Source organism: Schistocerca gregaria, unplaced genomic scaffold, assembly GCF_023897955.1.
Source record: "Schistocerca gregaria isolate iqSchGreg1 unplaced genomic scaffold, iqSchGreg1.2 ptg000001l___fragment_3, whole genome shotgun sequence".
Classification (NCBI taxonomy): Eukaryota; Metazoa; Arthropoda; class Insecta; order Orthoptera; family Acrididae; genus Schistocerca; species Schistocerca gregaria.
In genome coordinates, this window is record NW_026061699.1 from 6,149,185 (window position 1) to 6,169,099 (window position 19,915).

Sequence of the window (19,915 nt, forward strand, 5' to 3'; positions counted from 1 at the left end):
TTGTATTCAATCCACGCATTTTCTGTGTTTCATCAACACACTCATAGTCCACAGATTACAGAATGCCACGAGATGTGCATCGGAAACTACTACTGGTCTTCGAAGGAACGATCAAAGCGTAGACTATTTGAGACATTACTTTTATGGAGGAATTTTTGCATGGTGACTGTTGTATTCAATCCCAATGCAATTTCTGTGTTTCATCAACACTCTGATAGTCCTCAGATTACAGAATGCCTCCAGATGTTCATCGGAAACTACTACTGGTCTTCCAGGGAACGTTCAAAGCGTAGACTATTTGAAACATTACTTTTATGGAGGAATGTGCGCATGGTGACTGTTGTATTCAATCCCAATGCAATTTCTGTGTTTCATCAACACTCTGATAGTCTACAATTTACATAAGGCCTCCAGATGTTCATCGGAAACTACTACTGGTCTTCCAGGGAACGATCAAAGCGTAGACTGTTTGAGACATTAATTTTATGGAGGAATGTGCGCATGGTTACTGTTGTATTCAATCCCGATGCAATTTCTGTGTTTCATCAACACTCTGATAGTCCTCAGATTACAGAATGCCTCCAGATGTGCATCGGAAACTACTACTGGTCATCCAGGGAACGATCAAAGCGTAAACTCCTTGAGACATTACTCCCATGGAGGAAAGTGCGCATGGTGACTGTTGTATTCAATCCCGATGCAATTTCTGTGTTTCATCAACACTCTGATAGTCCACAGATTACAGAATGCCTCCAGAAGTGCATCGGAAACTACTACTGTTCTTCCAGGGAACGATCAAAGCGTAAACTCCTTGAGACATTACTCCCATGGAGGAAAGTGCGCATGGTGACTGTTGTATTCAATCCCGATGCAAATTCTGTGTTTCATCAACACTCTTATAGTCCACAGATTACAGAATGCCTCCAGAAGTGCATCGGAAACCACTACTGTTCTTCCAGGGAACGATCAAAGCGTAAACACCTTGAGACATTACTCCCATGGAGGAATGTGCGCATGGTGACTGTTGTTTTCAATCCCGATGCAATTTCTGTGTTTCATCAACACTCTGATAGTCCACAAATTACAGAATGCCTCCAGATGATCATCGGAAACTACTACTGGTCTTCCAGGGAACGATCAAAGCGTCGAGTATTTGAGACAATACTCCCATGGAGGAAAGTGCGCATGGTGACTATTGTATTCAATCCCGATGCAATTTCTGTGTTTCGCAAATACTCTGATAGTCCTCAGATTACAGAATGCTTACAGATGTGCATCGGAAACTACTACTGGTCTTCCAGGGAACGATCAAAGTGTAGACTGTTTGAGAATTACTCCCATGAAGGAAAGTGCGCAACGTGACTGTTGTATTCAATCCCGATGCAATTTCTGTGTTTCATCAACACTCTGATACTCCACAGATTACAGAATGCCTCCAGATGTGCATCGGAAACAACTACTGGTCTTCCACTGAACGATCAAAGCGTAGACTGTTTGAGATATTACTTTTATGGAGGAATGTGCGCATGGTGACTGTTGTATTCAATCCCGATGCAATTTCTGTGTTTCATCAACACTCTGATAGTCCTCAGATTACAGAATGCCTCCAGATGTTCATCGGAAACTACTACTGGTCTTCCAGGGAACGATCAAAGCGTAGACTGTTTGAGATATTACTTTTATGGAGGAATGTGCGCATGGTGACTGTTGTATTCAATCCAAATGAAATATCTGTGTTTCATCAGCTCTCTGATAGTCCACAGATTACAGAATGCCTCCAGAAGTGCATCGGAAACTACTACTGTTCTTCCAGGGAACGACCAAAGCGTAAACTCCTTGAGACATTACTCCCATGGAGGAAAGTGCGCATGGTGACTGTTGTATTCAATCCCGATGCAATTTCTGTGTTTCGTCAACACTCTTATAGTCCACAGATTACAGAATGCCTCCAGAAGTGCATCGGAAACCACTACTGTTCTTCCAGGGAACGATCAAAGCGTAAACTCCTTGAGACATTACTCCCATGGAGGAAAGTGCGCATGGTGACTGTTGTATTCAATCCATGCATTTTCTGTGTTTCATCAACACTCTGATAGTCCACAGATTACAGAATGCCACGAGATGTGCATCGGAAACTACTACTGGCCTTCCAAGGAACGATCAAAGCGTAGACTCTTTCAGACATTACTCCCATGCAGGAAAGTGCGGATGGTGACTGTCGTATTCAATCCCGATGCAATTTCTGTGTTTCATCAACACTCTGATAGTCCACAGATTACAGAATGATACCGGATGTGCATCGGAAACTACTACTGGTCTTCCAGGGAGCGATCAAAGCGTAGACTGTTTGAGACATACCTCCCGTGGAAGAAAGTGCGCTTATTACTCCCATGGAGGAAAGTGCGCATGGTGACTGTTGTATTCAATCCCGATGCAATTTCTGTGTTTCATCAACACTCTGATAGTCCACAGATTACAGAATGCCTCCAGAAGTGCATCGGAAACCACTACTGTTCTTCCAGGGAACGATCAAAGCGTAAACACCTTGAGACATTACTCCCATGAAGGAAAGTGCGCATGGTGACTGTTGTATTCAATCCACGCATTTTCTGTGTTTCATCAACACACTCATAGTCCACAGATTACAGAATGCCACGAGATGTGCATCGGAAACTACTACTGGTCTTCGAAGGAACGATCAAAGCGTAGACTATTTGAGACATTACTTTTATGGAGGAATTTTTGCATGGTGACTGTTGTATTCAATCCCAATGCAATTTCTGTGTTTCATCAACACTCTGATAGTCCTCAGATTACAGAATGCCTCCAGATGTTCATCGGAAACTACTACTGGTCTACCAGGGAACGTTCAAAGCGTAGACTATTTGAAACATTACTTTTATGGAGGAATGTGCGCATGGTGACTGTTGTATTCAATCCCAATGCAATTTCTGTGTTTCATCAACACTCTGATAGTCTACAATTTACATAAGGCCTCCAGATGTTCATCGGAAACTACTACTGGTCTTCCAGGGAACGATCAAAGCGTAGACTGTTTGAGACATTAATTTTATGGAGGAATATGCGCATGGTTACTGTTGTATTCAATCCCGATGCAATTTCTGTGTTTCATTAACACTCTGATAGTCCTCAGATTACAGAATGCCTCCAGATGTGCATCGGAAACTACTACTGGTCATCCAGGGATCGATCAAAGCGTAGACTGTTTGAGACATACCTCCCGTGGAGGAAGTGCGCATGGTGACTGTTGTAATCAATCCCGATGCAATTTCTGTGTTTCATCAACACTCTGATAGTCCACAGATTACAGAATGCCTCCAGAAGTGCATCGGAAACTACTACTGTTCTTCCAGGGAACGATCAAAGCGTAAACTCCTTGAGACATTACTCCCATGGAGGAAAGTGCGCATGGTGACTGTTGTATTCAATCCCGATGCAAATTCTGTGTTTCATCAACACTCTTATAGTCCACAGATTACAGAATGCCTCCAGAAGTGCATCGGAAACCACTACTGTTCTTCCAGGGAACGATCAAAGCGTAAACACCTTGAGACATTACTCCCATGCAGGAAAGTGCGGATGGTGACTGTCGTATTCAATCCCGATGCAATTTCTGTGTTTCATCAACACTCTGATAGTCCACAGATTACAGAATGCCTCCAGATGTGCATCGTAAACTACTACTGGTCTTCCAGGGAAAGATCAAAGCGTAGACTCTTTGAGACATAACTCCCATGGAGGAAATTGCGCATAAAGACTGTTGTATTCAATCCCGATGCAATTTCCGTGTTTCATCAACACTCTGACAGTCCACAGAGTACAGAAAGCCTCCAGAGGTGCATCGGAAACTACTACTGGTCTTCCAGGGAACGATCAAAGCGTAGACTGTTTGAGACATTACTCCCATGGAGGAAAGTGCGCATGGTGACTGTTGTTTTCAATCCCGATGCAATTTCTGTGTTTCATCAACACTCTGATAGTCCACAAATTACAGAATGCCTCCAGATGATCATCGGAAACTACTACTGGTCTTCCAGGGAACGATCAAAGCGTCGAGTATTTGAGACAATACTCCCATGGAGGAAAGTGCGCATGGTGACTATTGTATTCAATCCCGATGCAATTTCTGTGTTTCGCAAATACTCTGATAGTCCTCAGATTACAGAATGCTTACAGATGTGCATCGGAAACTACTACTGGTCTTCCAGGGAACGATCAAAACGTAGACTGTTTGAGAATTACTCCCATGAAGGAAAGTGCGCAACGTGACTGTTGTATTCAATCCCGATGCAATTTCTGTGTTTCATCAACACTCTGATACTCCACAGATTACAGAATGCCTCCAGATGTGCATCGGAAACTACTACTGGTCTTCCACTGAACGATCAAAGCGTAGACTGTTTGAGATATTACTTTTATGGAGGAATGTGCGCATGGTGACTGTTGTATTCAATCCCAATGCAATTTCTTTGTTTCATCAACACTCTGATAGTCCTCAGATTACAGAATGCCTCCAGATGTTCATCGGAAACTACTACTGGTCTTCCAGGGAACGATCAAAGCGTAGACTGTTTGAGATATTACTTTTATGGAGGAATGTGCGCATGGTGACTGTTGTATTCAATCCCAATGCAATATCTGTGTTTCATCAGCTCTCTGTTAGTCCACAGATTACAGAATGCCTCCAGAAGTGCATCGGAAACCACTACTGTTCTTCCAGGGAACGATCAAAGCGTAAACTCCTTGAGACATTACTCCCATGGAGGAAAGTGCGCATGGTGACTGTTGTATTCAATTCCGATGCAATTTCTGTGTTTCATCAACACTCTTATAGTCCACAGATTACAGAATGCCTCCAGAAGTGCATCGGAAACCACTACTGTTCTTCCAGGGAACGATCAAAGCGTAAACACCTTGAGACATTACTCCCATGAAGGAAAGTGCGCATGGTGACTGTTGTATTCAATCCACGCATTTTCTATGTTTCATCAACACACTGATAATCCACAGATTACAGAATGCCACGAGATGTGCATCGGAAACTACTACTGGTCTTCCAAGGAACGATCAAAGCGTAGACTATTTGAGACATTACTTTTATGGAGGAATTTGCGCATGGTGACTGTTGTATTCAATCCCAATGCAATTTCTGTGTTTCATCAACACTCTCATAGTCCTCAGATTACAGAATGCCTCCAGATGTTCATCGGAAACTACTACTGGTCTTCCTGGGAACGTTCAAAGCGTAGACTATTTGAAACATTACTTTTATGGAGGAATGTGCGCATGGTGGCTGTTGTATTCAATCCCAATGCAATTTCTGTGTTTCATCAACACTCTGATAGTCTACAATTTACAGAAGGCCTCCAGATGTTCATCGGAAACTACTACTGGTCTTCCAGGGAACGATCAAAGCGTAGACTGTTTGAGACATTAATTTTATGGAGGAATGTGCATGGTTACTGTTGTATTCAATCCCGATGCAATTTCTGTGTTTCATCAACACTCTGATAGTCCTCAGATTACAGAATGCCTCCAGATGTGCATCGGAAACTACTACTGGTCTTCCAGGGATCGATCAAAGCGTAGAATGTTTGAGACATACCTCCAGTGGAGGAAGTGCGCATGGTGACTGTTGTAATCAATCCCGATGCATTTTCTGTGTTTCATCAACACTCTGATAGTCCACAGATTACAGAATGCCTCCAGAAGTGCATCGGAAACTACTACTGTTCTTCCAGGGAACGATCAAAGCGTAAACTCCTTGAGACATTACTCCCATGGAGGAAGTGCGCATGGTGACTGTTGTATTCAATCCCGATGCAATTTCTGTGTTTCATCAACACTCTTATAGTCCACAGATTACAGAATGCCTCCAGAAGTGCATCGGAAACCACTACTGTTCTTCCAGGGAACGATCAAAGCGTAAACACCTTGAGACATTACTCCCATGAAGGAAAGTGCGCATGGTGACTGTTGTATTCAATCCACGCATTTTCTGTGTTTCATCAACACACTGATAGTCCACAGATTACAGAATGCCACATGATGTGCATCGGAAACTACTACTGGTCTTCCAAGGAACGATCAAAGCGTAGACTATTTGAGACATTACTTTTATGGAGGAATTTGCGCATAGTGACTGTTGTATTCAATCCCAATGCAATTTCTGTGTTTCATCAACACTCTGATAGTCTACAATTTACAGAAGGCCTCCAGATGTTCATCGGAAACTACTACTGGTCTTCCAGGGAACGATCAAAGCGTAGACTGTTTGAGACATTAATTTTATGGAGGAATGTGCGCATGGTTACTGTTGTATTCAATCCCGATGCAATTTCTGTGTTTCATCAAAACTCTGATAGTCCTCAGATTACAGAATGCCTCCAGATGTGCATCGGAAACTACTACTGGTCTTCCAGGGATCGATGAAAGCGTAGACTGATTGAGACATACCTCCCGTGGAGGAAGTGCGCATGGTGACTGTTGTAATCAATCCCGATGCAATTTCTGTGTTTCTTCAACACTCTGATAGTCCACAGATTACAGAATGCCTCCAGAAGTGCATCGGAAACTACTACTGTTCTTCCAGGGAACGATCAAAGCGTAAACTCCTTGAGACATTACTCCCATGGAGGAAAGTGCGCATGGTGACTGTTGTATTCAATCCATGCATTTTCTTTGTTTCATCAACACTCTGATAGTCCACAGATTACAGAATGCCACGAGATGTGCATCGGAAACTACTACTGGCCTTCCAAGGAACGATCAAAGCGTAGACTCTTTCAGACATTACTCCCATGGAGGAAAGTGCGGATGGTGACTGTCGTATTCAATCCCGATGCAATTTCTGTGTTTCATCAACACCCTGATAGTCCACAGATTACAGAATGATACCGGATGTGCATCGGAAACTACTACTGGTCCTCCAGGGAGCGATCAAAGCGTAGACTGTTTGAGACATACCTCCCGTGGAAGAAAGTGCGCTTATTACTCCCATGGAGGAAAGTGCGCATGGTGACTGTTGTATTCAATCCCGATGCAATTTCAGTGTTTCATCTACACTCTGATAGTCCACAGATTACAGAATGCCTCCAGATGTGCATCGGAAACTACTACTGGTCTTCCAGGAAAGAACAAAGCGTAGACTCTTTGAGACATAACTCCCATGGAGGAAATTGCGCATAAAGACTGTTGTATTCAATCCCGATGCTATTTCTGTGTTTCATCAACACTCTGACAGTCCACAGAGTACAGAAAGCCTCCAGAGGTGCATCGGAAACTACTACTGGTCTTCCAGGGAACGATCAAAGCCTAGACTGTTTGAGACATTACTCCCATGGAGGAATGTGCGCATGGTGCCTGTTGTATTCAATCCCGATGCAATTTCTGTCTTTCATCAACACTCTGATAGTCCACAAATTACAGAATGCCTCAAGATGTTCATCGGAAACTACTACTGGTCTTCCAGGGAACGATCAAAGCGTTGAGTATTTGAGACAATACTCCCATGGAGGAAAGTGCGCAAGGTGACTATTGTATTCAATCCCGATGCAATTTCTGTGTTTCATCAACACTCTGATAGTCCACAGAGTACAGAAAGCCTCCAGATGTGCATCGGAAACTACTACTGGTCTTCCAGGGAACGATCAAATCGTAGACTGTTTGAGACATACCTCCTGTGGAGGAAAGTGCGCATGGTGACTGTTGTATTTAATCCCGATGCAATTTCTGTGTTTCATCAACACTCTGATAGTCCACAAATTACAGAATGAATCCAGATGTGCATCGGAAACTACTACTGGTCTTCCAGGGAACGATCAACGCGTAGACTGTTTGAGACATTACTTTTATGGAGGAATGTGCGCAACGTGACTGTTGTATTCAATCCCGATGCAATTTCTGTGTTTCGCAAATACTCTGATAGTCTTCAGATTACAGAATGCTTCCAGATGTGCATCGGAAAGTACTACTGGTTTTCCAGGGAACGATCAAAGCGTAGACTGTTTGAGAATTACTCCCATGAAGGAAAGTGCGCAACGTGACTGTTGTATTCAATACCGATGCAATTTCTGTGTTTCATCAACACTCTGATACTCCACAGATTACAGAATGGCTCCAGAAGTGCATCGGAAACTACTACTGTTCTTCCAGGGAACGATCAAAGCGTAAACTCCTTGAGACATTACTCCCATGGAGGAAAGTGCGCATGGTGACTGTTGTAATCAATCCACCCATTTTCTGTGTTTCATCAACACTCTGATAGTCCACAGATTACAGAATGCCACGAGATGTGCATCGGAAACTACTACTGGCCTTCCAAGGAACGATCAAAGCGTAGACTCTTTCAGACATTACTCCCATGGAGGAAAGTGCGGATGGTGACTGTCGTATTCAATCCCGATGCAATTTCTGTGTTTCATCAACACTCTGATAGTCCACAGATTACAGAATGATACCGGATGTGCATCGGAAACTACTACTGGTCTTCCAGGGAGCGATCAAAGCGTAGACTGTTTGAGACATACCTCCCGTGGAAGAAAGTGCGCTTATTACTCCCATGGAGGAAAGTGCGCATGGTGACTGTTGTATTCAATCCCGATGCAATTTCTGTGTTTCATCAACACTCTGATAGTCTACAATTTACAGAAGGCCTCCAGATGTTCATCGGAAACTACTACTGGTCTTCCAGGGAACGATCAAAGCGTAGACTGTTTGAGACATTACTTTTATGGAGGAATGTGCGCATGGTTACTGTTGTATTCAATCCCGATGCAATTTCTGTGTTTCATCAACACTCTGATAGTCCTCAGATTACAGAATGCCTCCAGATGTGCATCGGAAACTACTACTGGTCTTCCAGGGATCGATCAAAGCGTAGACTGTTTGAGACATACCTCCCGTGGAGGAAGTGCGCATGGTGACTGTTGTATTCAATCCCGATGCAATTTCTGTGTTTCATCAACACTCTGATACTCCACAGATTACAGAATGGCTCCAGAAGTGCATCGGAAACTACTACTGTTCTTCCAGGGAACGATCAAAGCGTAAACTCCTTGAGACATTACTCCCATGGAGGAAAGTGCGCATGGTGACTGTTGTAATCAATCCACCCATTTTCTGTGTTTCATCAACACTCTGATAGTCCACAGATTACAGAATGCCACGAGATGTGCATCGGAAACTACTACTGGCCTTCCAAGGAACGATCAAAGCGTAGACTCTTTCAGACATTACTCCCATGGAGGAAAGTGCGGATGGTGACTGTCGTATTCAATCCCGATGCAATTTCTGTGTTTCATCAACACTCTGATAGTCCACAGATTACAGAATGATACCGGATGTGCATCGGAAACTACTACTGGTCTTCCAGGGAGCGATCAAAGCGTAGACTGTTTGAGACATACCTCCCGTGGAAGAAAGTGCGCTTATTACTCCCATGGAGGAAAGTGCGCATGGTGACTGTTGTATTCAATCCCGATGCAATTTCTGTGTTTCATCAACACTCTGATAGTCAACAGATTACAGAATGCCTCCAGATGTGCATCGGAAACTACTACTGGTCTTCCACGGAAAGATCAAAGCGTAGACTCTTTGAGACATAACTCCCATGGAGGAAATTACGCATAAAGACTGTTGTATTCAATCCCGATGCAATTTCTGTGTTTCATCAACACTCTGACAGTCCACAGAGTACAGAAAGCCTCCAGATGTGCATCGGAAACTACTACTGGTCTTCCAGGGAACGATCAAAGCGTAGACTGTTTGAGACATTACTCCCATGGAGGCATGTGCGCATGGTGACTGTTGTATTCAATCCCGATGCAATTTCTGTGTTTCATCAACACTCTGATAGTCCACAAATTACAGAATGCCTCCAGATGTTCATCGGAAACTACTACTGGTCTTCCAGGGAACGATCAGAGCGTTGAGTATTTGAGACAATACTCCCATGGAGGAAAGTGCGCATGGTGACTATTGTATTCAATCCCGATGCAATTTGTGTGTTTCATCAACACTCTGATAGTCCACAGAGTACAGAAAGCCTCCAGATGTGCATCGGAAACTACTACTGGTCTTCCAGGGAACGATCAAATCGTAGACTGTTTGAGACATACCTCCCGTGGAGGAAAGTGCGCATGGTGACTGTTGTATTCAATCCCGATGCAATTTCTGTGTTTTATCAACACTCTGATAGTCCACAAATTACAGAATGCCTCCAGATGTGCATCGGAAACTACTACTGGTCTTCCAGGGAACGATCAACGCGTAGACTGTTTGAGACATTACTTTTATGGAGGAATGTGCGCATGGTGACTGTTGTATTCAATCCCGATGCAATTTCTGTGTTTCGCAAATACTCTGATAGTCCTCAGATTACAGAATGCTTCCAGATGTGCATCGGAAACTACTACTGGCCTTCCAGGGAACGATCAAAGCGTAGACTGTTTGAGAATTACTCCCATGAAAGAAAGTGCGCAACGTGACTGTTGTATTCAATCCCGATGCAATTTCTGTGTTTCATCAACACTCTGATAGTCCACAGATTACAGAATGCCTCCAGAAGTGCATCGGAAACTACTACTGTTCTTCCAGGGAACGATAAAAGCGTAAACTCCTTGAGACATTACTCCCATGGAGGAAAGTGCACATGGTGACTGTTGTATTCAATCCATGCATTTTCTGTGTTTCATCAACACTCTGATGGTCCACAGAGTACAGAATGCCACGAGATGTGCATCTTAAACTACTACTGGTCTTCCAGGGAACGATCAAAGCGTAGACTGTTTGAGAATTACTCCCATGGAGGAAAGTGCGCATGGTGACTGTTGTATTCAATGCCGATGCAATTTCTGTGTTTCATCAACACTCTGATAGTCCACAGATTACAGAATGCCTCCAGATGTGCATCGGAAACTACTACTGGTCTTCCAGGGAACGATCAAAGCGTAGACTGTTTGAAAATTACTCCCATAGAGGAAAGTGCGATATGGTGACTGTTGTAATTAATCCCGAAGCAATTTCTGTGTTTCATCAACACTCTGATAGTCCACAGATTACAGAATGCCTCCAGATGTGCATCGGAAACTACTACTGGTCTTCCAGGGAACGATCAAAGCGTAGACTCTTTCAGACATTACTCCCATGGAGGAAAGTGCGGATGGTGACTGTTGTATTCAACCCCGATGCAATTTCTGTGTTTCATCAACACTCTGATAGTCCACAGAGTACAGAAAGCCTCCAGATGTGCATCGGAAACTACTACTGGTCTTCCAGGGAACGATCAAAGCGTAGACTGTTAGAGACATTACTCTCATGGAGGAAAGTGCGCATGGTGACTGTTGTATTCAATCCCGATGCAATTTCTGTGTTTCATCAACACTCTGATAGTACTCAGATTACAGAATGCCTCCAGATGTGCATCGGATACTACTACTGGTCTTCCAGGGAACGATCAAAGCGTAGACTGTTTGGGACATTACTCCCATGGAGGTAAGTGCACATAATGATTGTTGTATTCAATCCCGATTCAATTTCTGTGTTTCATCAACACTCTGATAGTCCACAGATTACCTAATGCCTCCAGATGTGCATGGGAAACTACTACTGGTCTTCCAGGGAACGATCAAAACGTAATCTCTTTGAGACATACTCCCATGGAGGAAAGTGCGCATGGTGACTGTTGTATTCAATGCCGATGCAATTTCTGTGTTCCATCTACACTCTGATAGTCCACAGACTACAGAATGCCTCCAGATGTGCATCGGAAGCTACTACTGGTCTTCCAGGGGAAGATCAAAGCGTAGACTTTTTGAGACATAACTCCCATGGGGGAAACTGCGCATGGAGACTGTTGTATACAATCCCGATGCAATTTCTGTTTTGCATCAACACTCTAACAGTCCACAGAGTACAGAATGCCTCCAGATGTGCATCGGAAACTACTTCTGGTCTTCCAGGGAACGATCAAAACGTAAACTCTTTGAGACATTACTCCCATGGAGGAAAGTGCGCATCGTGACTGTTGTATTCAATCCCGATGCAATTTCTGTGTTCCATCTACACTCTGATAGTCCACAGACTACAGAATGCCTCCAGATGTGCATCGGAAGCTACTACTGGTCTTCCAGGGAAGGATCAAAGCGTAGACTTTTTGAGACATAATTCCCATGGGGGAAACTGCGCATGGAGACTGTTGTATACAATCCCGATGCAATTTCTGTTTTGCATCAACACTCTAACAGTCCACAGAGTACAGAAAGCCTCCAGATGTGCATCGGAAACTACTACTGGTTTTCCAGGGAACGATCAAAGCGTAGACTGTTTGAGAATTACTCCCATAGAGGAAAGTGCGCATTGTGACTGTTGTATTTAATCCCGATGCAATTTCTGTGTTTCATCAACACTCTGATAGTCCACAGATTACAGAATGCCTCCAGATGTGCATCGGAAACTACTACTGGTCTTCCAGGGAACGATCATAGCGTAGACTCTTTCAGACATTACTCCCATGGAGGAAAGTGCGGATGGTGACTGTTGTATTCAATCCCGATGCAATTTCTGTGTTTCATCAACACTCTGATAGTCCACAGACTACAGAATGCCTCCATGTGCATTGGAAGCTACTACTGGTCTTCCAGAGAAAGATCAAAGCGTAGACTCCTTGAGACATAACTCCCATGGAGGAAACTGCGGATGGAGACTGTTGTATTCAATCCCGATGCAATTTCTGTGTTTCATCAACACTCTGACAGTCCACTGAGTACAGAAAGCCTCCAGATGTGCATCGGAAACTACTACTGGTCTTCCAGGGAACGATCAAAGCGTAGCCGGTTTGAGAATTACTCCCATGAAGGAAAGTGCGCATGGTGACTGTTGTATTCAATGCCGATGCAATTTCTGTGTTTCATCAACACTCTGATACTCCACAGATTACAGAATGCCTCCAGATGTGCATCGGAAACTACTACTGGTCTTCCAGGGAACGATCAAAGCGTAGACTCTTTCAGACATTACTCCCATGGACGAAAGTGCGGTTGGTGACTGTTGTATTCAATCCCGATGCAATTTCTGTGTTTCGTCAACACTCTGATAGGACACAGATTACAGAATGCCACCAGATGTTCATCGGAAACTACTACTGGTCTTCCAGGGAACGATCAAATCGTAGACTGTTTGAGACATTACTACCGTGGAGGAAAGTGCGCATGGTGACTGTTGTATTCAGTCCCGATGCAGTTTCTGTGTTTCATCAACACTCTGATAGTCCATAGATTACAGAATGTCTCCAGATGTTCATCGGAAACTACTACTGGTCTTCCAGGGAACGTTCAAAGTGTAGACTATTTGAGACATTACTTTTATGGAGGTATGTGAACATGGTGAATGATGTATTCAATCCCGATGCAATTTCTGTGTTACATCAACACTCTGATGGTCCTCAGATTACAGAATGCCTCCAGATGTGCATCGGAAACTACTACTGGTCTTCCAGGGAACGATCAAAGCGTTGACTGTTTGAGACATACCTCCCGTGGAGGAAAGTGCGCATGGTGACTGTTGTATTCAATCCCGATGCAATTTCTGTGTTTCATCAACACTCCGATAGTCCACAGATTACACAATGCCACCAGTTGTGCATCGGAAACTACTACTGGTCTTCCAAGGAACGATCAAAGCGTAGACTATTTGAGACATTACTTTTATGGAGGAATATGCGCATGGTGACTGTTGTATTCAATCCCAATGAAATTTCTGTGTTTCATCAACACTCTGATAGTCCTCAGATTACAGAATGCCTCCAGATGTTCATCCGAAACTACTACTGGTCTTCCAGGGAGTGTTCAAAGCGTAGACTATTTGAAACATTACTTTTATGGAGGAGTGCTCGTAGTGCTAGTGTTTGTTTTCAATACCGTCCAGAGACAGGTAGTGCTATTTTCCTTGTTTCTACAAGAAGTGGTTAGCAATCACAGTTTAGTCAATAATCAACCGCCTTTAGTGAATTAGCAGTCTAGTTAAAAGCTGATTAACACTCTATAGTAAATTGATTTCTTAGGATGGCTAGGATGTGTGGCTGCTGTGTACGGACGCAGGAGGAGCTGGCCACTCTTCGCGAACAGCTGAGCGTGTTGATGGCTGCGGTCAGCCGTCTTCAGGCTGCTGCCTCGGAGTGTAGCGGCAGTGGGGAGTCTGGTGCGTCGCATGGTGCACCCCAGGTGTTAGATGCTTCACCCACTGTCCCTGCTGTCGAGACATCTTCGCGGGTACCGGGCGCGGTTGGGCCACCCTCTCCCCAAGGGGAGTGGCGGGTTCAGCGGCGTTCGCGGCGCACGAGGCGGAGGGTCAATGTGGAGGCTGGCCGTGTGGCATCGCCCGCTCTGCCTGTGAGTGGACATGTGGCTGCTCCTTCAGCAAGGTCCGAGCAGGCACACGGGGGGAGGGGTTTATTAGTTATTGGGAGCTCCAACGTTAGGCGGGTGATGGAGCCCCTTAGGAAAATAGCGGAAAGGTCGGGGAAGAAGGCCAGTGTTCACTCTGTCTGCTTGCCGGGGGGTCTCATCCGAGATGTGGAGGAGGCCCTACCGGCGGCGATAGAGAGCACTGGGTGCACCCGACTGCAAATTGTTGCTCATGTCGGCACCAATGACTCTTGCCGTCTGGGTTCAGAGGTCATCCTCAGTTCGTACAGGCGGTTGGCGGAGTTGGTGAAGGTGGAAAGCCTCGCTCGCGGGGTGGAATCAGAGCTAACTATTTGTAGTATCGTTCCGAGAACCGATCGCGGTCCTCTGGTTTGGAGCCGAGTGGAAGGCTTAAACCAGAGGCTCAGACGATTCTGCGGAGAGCTGGGGTGCAAATTTCTCGACCTCCGCTATCGGGTGGAGAAATGTAGGGTCCCCCTGAATAGGTCAGGCGTGCACTACACGCCGGAAGCGGCTACGAGGGTAGCGGAGTACGTGTGGAGTGCACATGGGGTTTTTTTAGGTTAGAGAATTCCCTCCCTAGGCCCGACAAGACGCCTCCTGAAACGCGGCAAGGCAGGAGTAGGCAAAATGCAACAAGGAATAACAATATTAATGTGCTAATAGTAAACTGCAGAAGCGTCTATAGAAAGGTCCCAGAACTGCTGTCATTAATAAACGGTCACAACGCCCATATAGTACTAGGAACAGAAAGTTGGCTGAAACCAGACGTAAACAGTAATGAAATCCTAAACTCTGATTGGAATGTATACCGCAGAGATAGGCTGGACAGTGAAGGGGGAGGCGTGTTTATAGCGATAAGAAGTGCAATAGTATCGAAGGAAATTGACGGAGATTCGAATTGTGAAATGATTTGGGTCAAGGTCACGGTTAAAGCAGGCTCAGACATGGTAATTGGATGTCTCTATAGGCCCCCGGGCTCAGCAGCTGTTGTGGCTCAGCACCTGAAGAATAATTTGGAAAATATTTCGAGTAGATTTCCCCACCATGTTATAGTTCTGGGTGGAGATTTTAATTTGCCGGATATAGACTGGGAGACTCAAACGTTCATAACGGGTGGCAGGGACAAAGAATCCAGTGAAATATTTTTAAGTGCTTTATCTGAAAACTACCTTGAGCAGTTAAACAGAAAACCGACTCGTGGCGATAATATATTAGACCTTCTGGTGACAAACAGACCCGAACTATTTGAATCAGTTAATGCAGAACAGGGAATCAGCGATCATAAAGCGGTTACTGCGTCGATGATTTCAGCCGTAAATAGAAATATTAAAAAAGGTAGGAAGATTTTTCTGTTTAGCAAAAGTGACAAAAAGCAGATTACAGAGTACCTGACGGCTCAACACAAAAGTTTTGTCTCAAGTGCAGATAGTGTTGATGATCAGTGGACAAAGTTCAAAACCATGGTACAATATGCGTTAGATGAGTATGTGCCAAGCAAGATCGTAAGAGATGGAAAAGAGCCACCGTGGTACAACAACCGAGTTAGAAAACTGCTGCGGAAGCAAAGGGAACTTCACAGCAAACATAAACATAGCCAAAGCCTTGCAGACAAACAAAAATTACGCGAAGCGAAATGTAGTGTGAGGAGGGCTATGCGAGAGGCTTTCAATGAATTCGAAAGTAACGTTCTATGTACTGACTTGGCAGAAAATCCTAAGAAATTTTGGTCCTATGTCAAAGCGGTAGGTGGATCAAAACAAAATGTCCAGACACTCTGTGACCAAAATGGTACTGAAACAGAGGATGACAGACTAAAGGCCGAATTACTAAATGTCTTCTTCCAAAGCTGTTTCACAGAGGAAGACTGCACTGTGCTTCCTTCTCTAGATTGTCGCACAGTTGACAAAATGGTAGATATCGAAGTAGACGACAGAGGTATAGAGAAACAATTAAAATCGCTCAAAAGAGGAAAGGCCGCTGGTCCTGATGGGATACCAGTTCGATTTTACACAGAGTACGCGAAGGAACTTGCCCCCCTTCTTGCAGCGGTGTACCGTAGGTCTCTAGAAGAGCGAAGCGTTCCAAAGGATTGGAAAAGGGCACAGGTCATCCCCGTTCTCAAGAAGGGACGTCGAACAGATGTGCAGAACTATAGACCTATATCTCTAACGTGGATCAGTTGTAGAATTTTGGAACACGTATTATGTTCGAGTATAATGTCTTTTCTGGAGACTAGAAATCTACTCTGTAGGAATCAGCATGGGTTTCGAAAAAGACGATCGTGTGAAACCCAGCTCGCGCTATTCGTCCACGAGACTCAGAGGGCCTTAGACACGGGTTCACAGGTAGATGCCGTGTTTCTTGACTTCCGCAAGGCGTTTGACACAGTTCCCCATAGTCGTTTAATGAACAAAGTAAGAGCATACGGACTATCAGATCAATTGTGTGATTGGATTGAGGAGTTCCTAGATAACAGAACGCAGCACGTCATTCTCAATGGAGAGAAGTCTTCCGAAGTAAGAGTGATTTCAGGTGTGCCGCAGGGGAGTGTCATAGGACCGTTGCTATTCACAATATACATAAATGACCTGGTGGTTGACATCGGAAGTTCACTGAGGCTTTTTGCAGATGATGCTGTGGTGTATCGAGAGGTTGCAACAATGGAAAATTGTACTGAAATGCAGGAGGATTTGCAGCGAATTGACGCATGGTGCACGGAATGGCAATTGAATCTCAATGTAGCGAAGTGTAATGTGATGCGAATACATAGAAAGATAGGTCCCTTATCATTTAGCTACAAAATAGCAGGTCAGCAACTGGAAGCAGTTAATTCCATAAATTATCTGGGAGTACGCATTAGGAGTGATTTAAAATGGAATGATCATATAAAGTTGATCGTCGGTAAAGCAGATGCCAGACTGAGATTCATTGGAAGAATCCTAAGGAAATGCAATCCGACAACAAAGGAAGTAGGTTACAGTACGCTTGTTCGCCCAATGCTTGAATACTGCTCAGCAGTGTGGGATCCGCACCAGGTAGGGTTGATAGAAGAGATAGAGAAGATCCAACGGAGAGCAGCGCGCTTCGTTACAGGATCATTTAGTAATTGCGAAAGTGTTACGGAGATGATAGATAAACTCCAGTGGAAGACTCTGCAGGAGAGACGCTCAGTAGCTCGGTACGGGCTTTTGTTGAAGTTTCGAGAACATACCTTCACCGAAGAGTCAAGCAGTATATTGCTCCCTCCTACGTATATCTCGCGAAGAGACCATGAGGATAAAATCAGAGAGATTAGAGCCCACAGAGAAGCATACCGACAGTCCTTCTTTCCACGTACAATACGAGACTGGAATAGAAGGGAGAACCGATAGAGGTACTCAGGGTACCCTCCGCCACACACCGTCAGGTGGCTTGCGGAGTACGGATGTAGATGTAGATGTAGATGTAGAATGTGCGCATGGTGACTGTTGTATTCAATCCCAATGCAATTTCTGTGTTTCATCAACACTCTGATAGTCTACAATTTACAGAAGGCCTCCAGATGTTCATCGCAAACTACTACTGGTCTTCCAGGGAACGATCAAAGCGTAGACTGTTTGAGACATTACTTTTATGGAGGAATGTGCGCATGGTTACTGTTGTATTCAATCCCGATGCAATTTCTGTGTTTCATCAACACTGTGATACTCCACAGATTACAGAATGCCTCCAGATGTGCATCGGAAACTACTACTGGTCTTCCAGGGAACGATCAAAGCGTAGACTCTTTCAGACATTACTCCCATGGAGGAAAGTGCGGTTGGAGACTGTTGTATTCAATCCCGATGCAATTTCTGTGTTTCGTCAACACTCTAATAGGACACAGATTACAGAATGCCACCAGATGTTCATCGGAAACTACTACTGGTCTTCCAGGGAACGATCAAATCGTAGACTGTTTGAGACATTAATACCGTGGAGGAAAGTGCGCATGGTGACTGTTGTATTCAGTCCCGATGCAATTTCTGTGTTTCATCAACACTCTGATAGTCCATAGATTACAGAATGTCTCCAGATGTTCATCGGAAACTACTACTGGTCTTCCAGGGAACGTTCAAAGTGTAGACTATTTGAGACATTACTTTTATGGAGGTATGTGCGCATGGTGAATGATGTATTCAATCCCGATGCAATTTCTGTGTTACATCAACACTCTGATAGTCCTCAGATTACAGAATGCCTCCAGATGTGCATCGGAAACTACTACTGGTCTTCCAGGGAACGATCAAAGCGTTGACTGTTTGAGACATACCTCCCGTGGAGGTAAGTGCGCATGGTGACTGTTGTATTCAATCCCGATGCAATTTCTGTGTTCCATCTACACTCTGATAGTCCACAGACTACAGAATGCCTCCAGATGTGCATCGGAAGCTACTACAGGTCTTCCAGGGAAAGATCAAAGCGTAGACTTTTTGAGACATAACTCCCATGGAGGAAACTGCGCATGGAGACTGTTGTATACAATCCCGATGCAATTTCTGTTTTGCATCAACACTCTGACAGTCCACAGAGTACAGAAAGCCTCCAGATGTGCATCGGAAACTACTACTGGTCTTCCAGGGAACGATCAAAGCGTAGACTGTTTGAGAATTACTCCCATAGAGGAAAGTGCGCATTCTGACTGTTGTATTTAATCCCGATGCATTTTCTGTGTTTCATCAACACTCTGATAGTCCACAGATTACAGAATGCCTCCAGATGTGCATCGGAAACTACTACTGGTCTTCCAGGGAACGATCAAATCGTAGACTCTTTCAGACATTACTCCCATGGAGGAAAGTGCGGTTGGTGACTGTTGTATTCAATCCCGATGCAATTTCTGTGTTTCGTCAACACTCTGATAGGACACAGATTACAGAATGCCACCAGATGTTCATCGGAAACTACTACTGGTCTTCCAGGGAACGATCAAATCGTAGACTGTTTGAGACATTACTACCGTGGAGGAATGTGCGCATGGGGACTTTTGTATTCAGTCCCGATGCAATTTCTGTGTTTCATCAACACTCTGATAGTCCATAGATTACAGAATGTCTCCAGATGTTCATCGGAAACTACTACTGGTCTTCCAGGGAACGTTCAAAGTGTAGACTATTTGAGACATTACTTTTATGGAGGTATGTGCACATGGTAAATGATGTATTCAATCCCGATGCCATTTCTGTGTTACATCAACACTCTGATAGTCCTCAGATTACAGAATGCCTCCAGATGTGCATCGGAAACTACTACTGGTCTTCCAGGGAACGATCAAAGCGTTGACTGTTTGAGACATACCTCCCGTGGAGGAAAGTGCGCATGGTGACTGTTGTATTCAATCCCGATGCAATTTCTGTGTTTCATCAACACTCCGATAGTCCACAGATTACACAATGCCACCAGTTGTGCATCGGAAACTACTACTGGTCTTCCAGGGAACGATCAAAGCG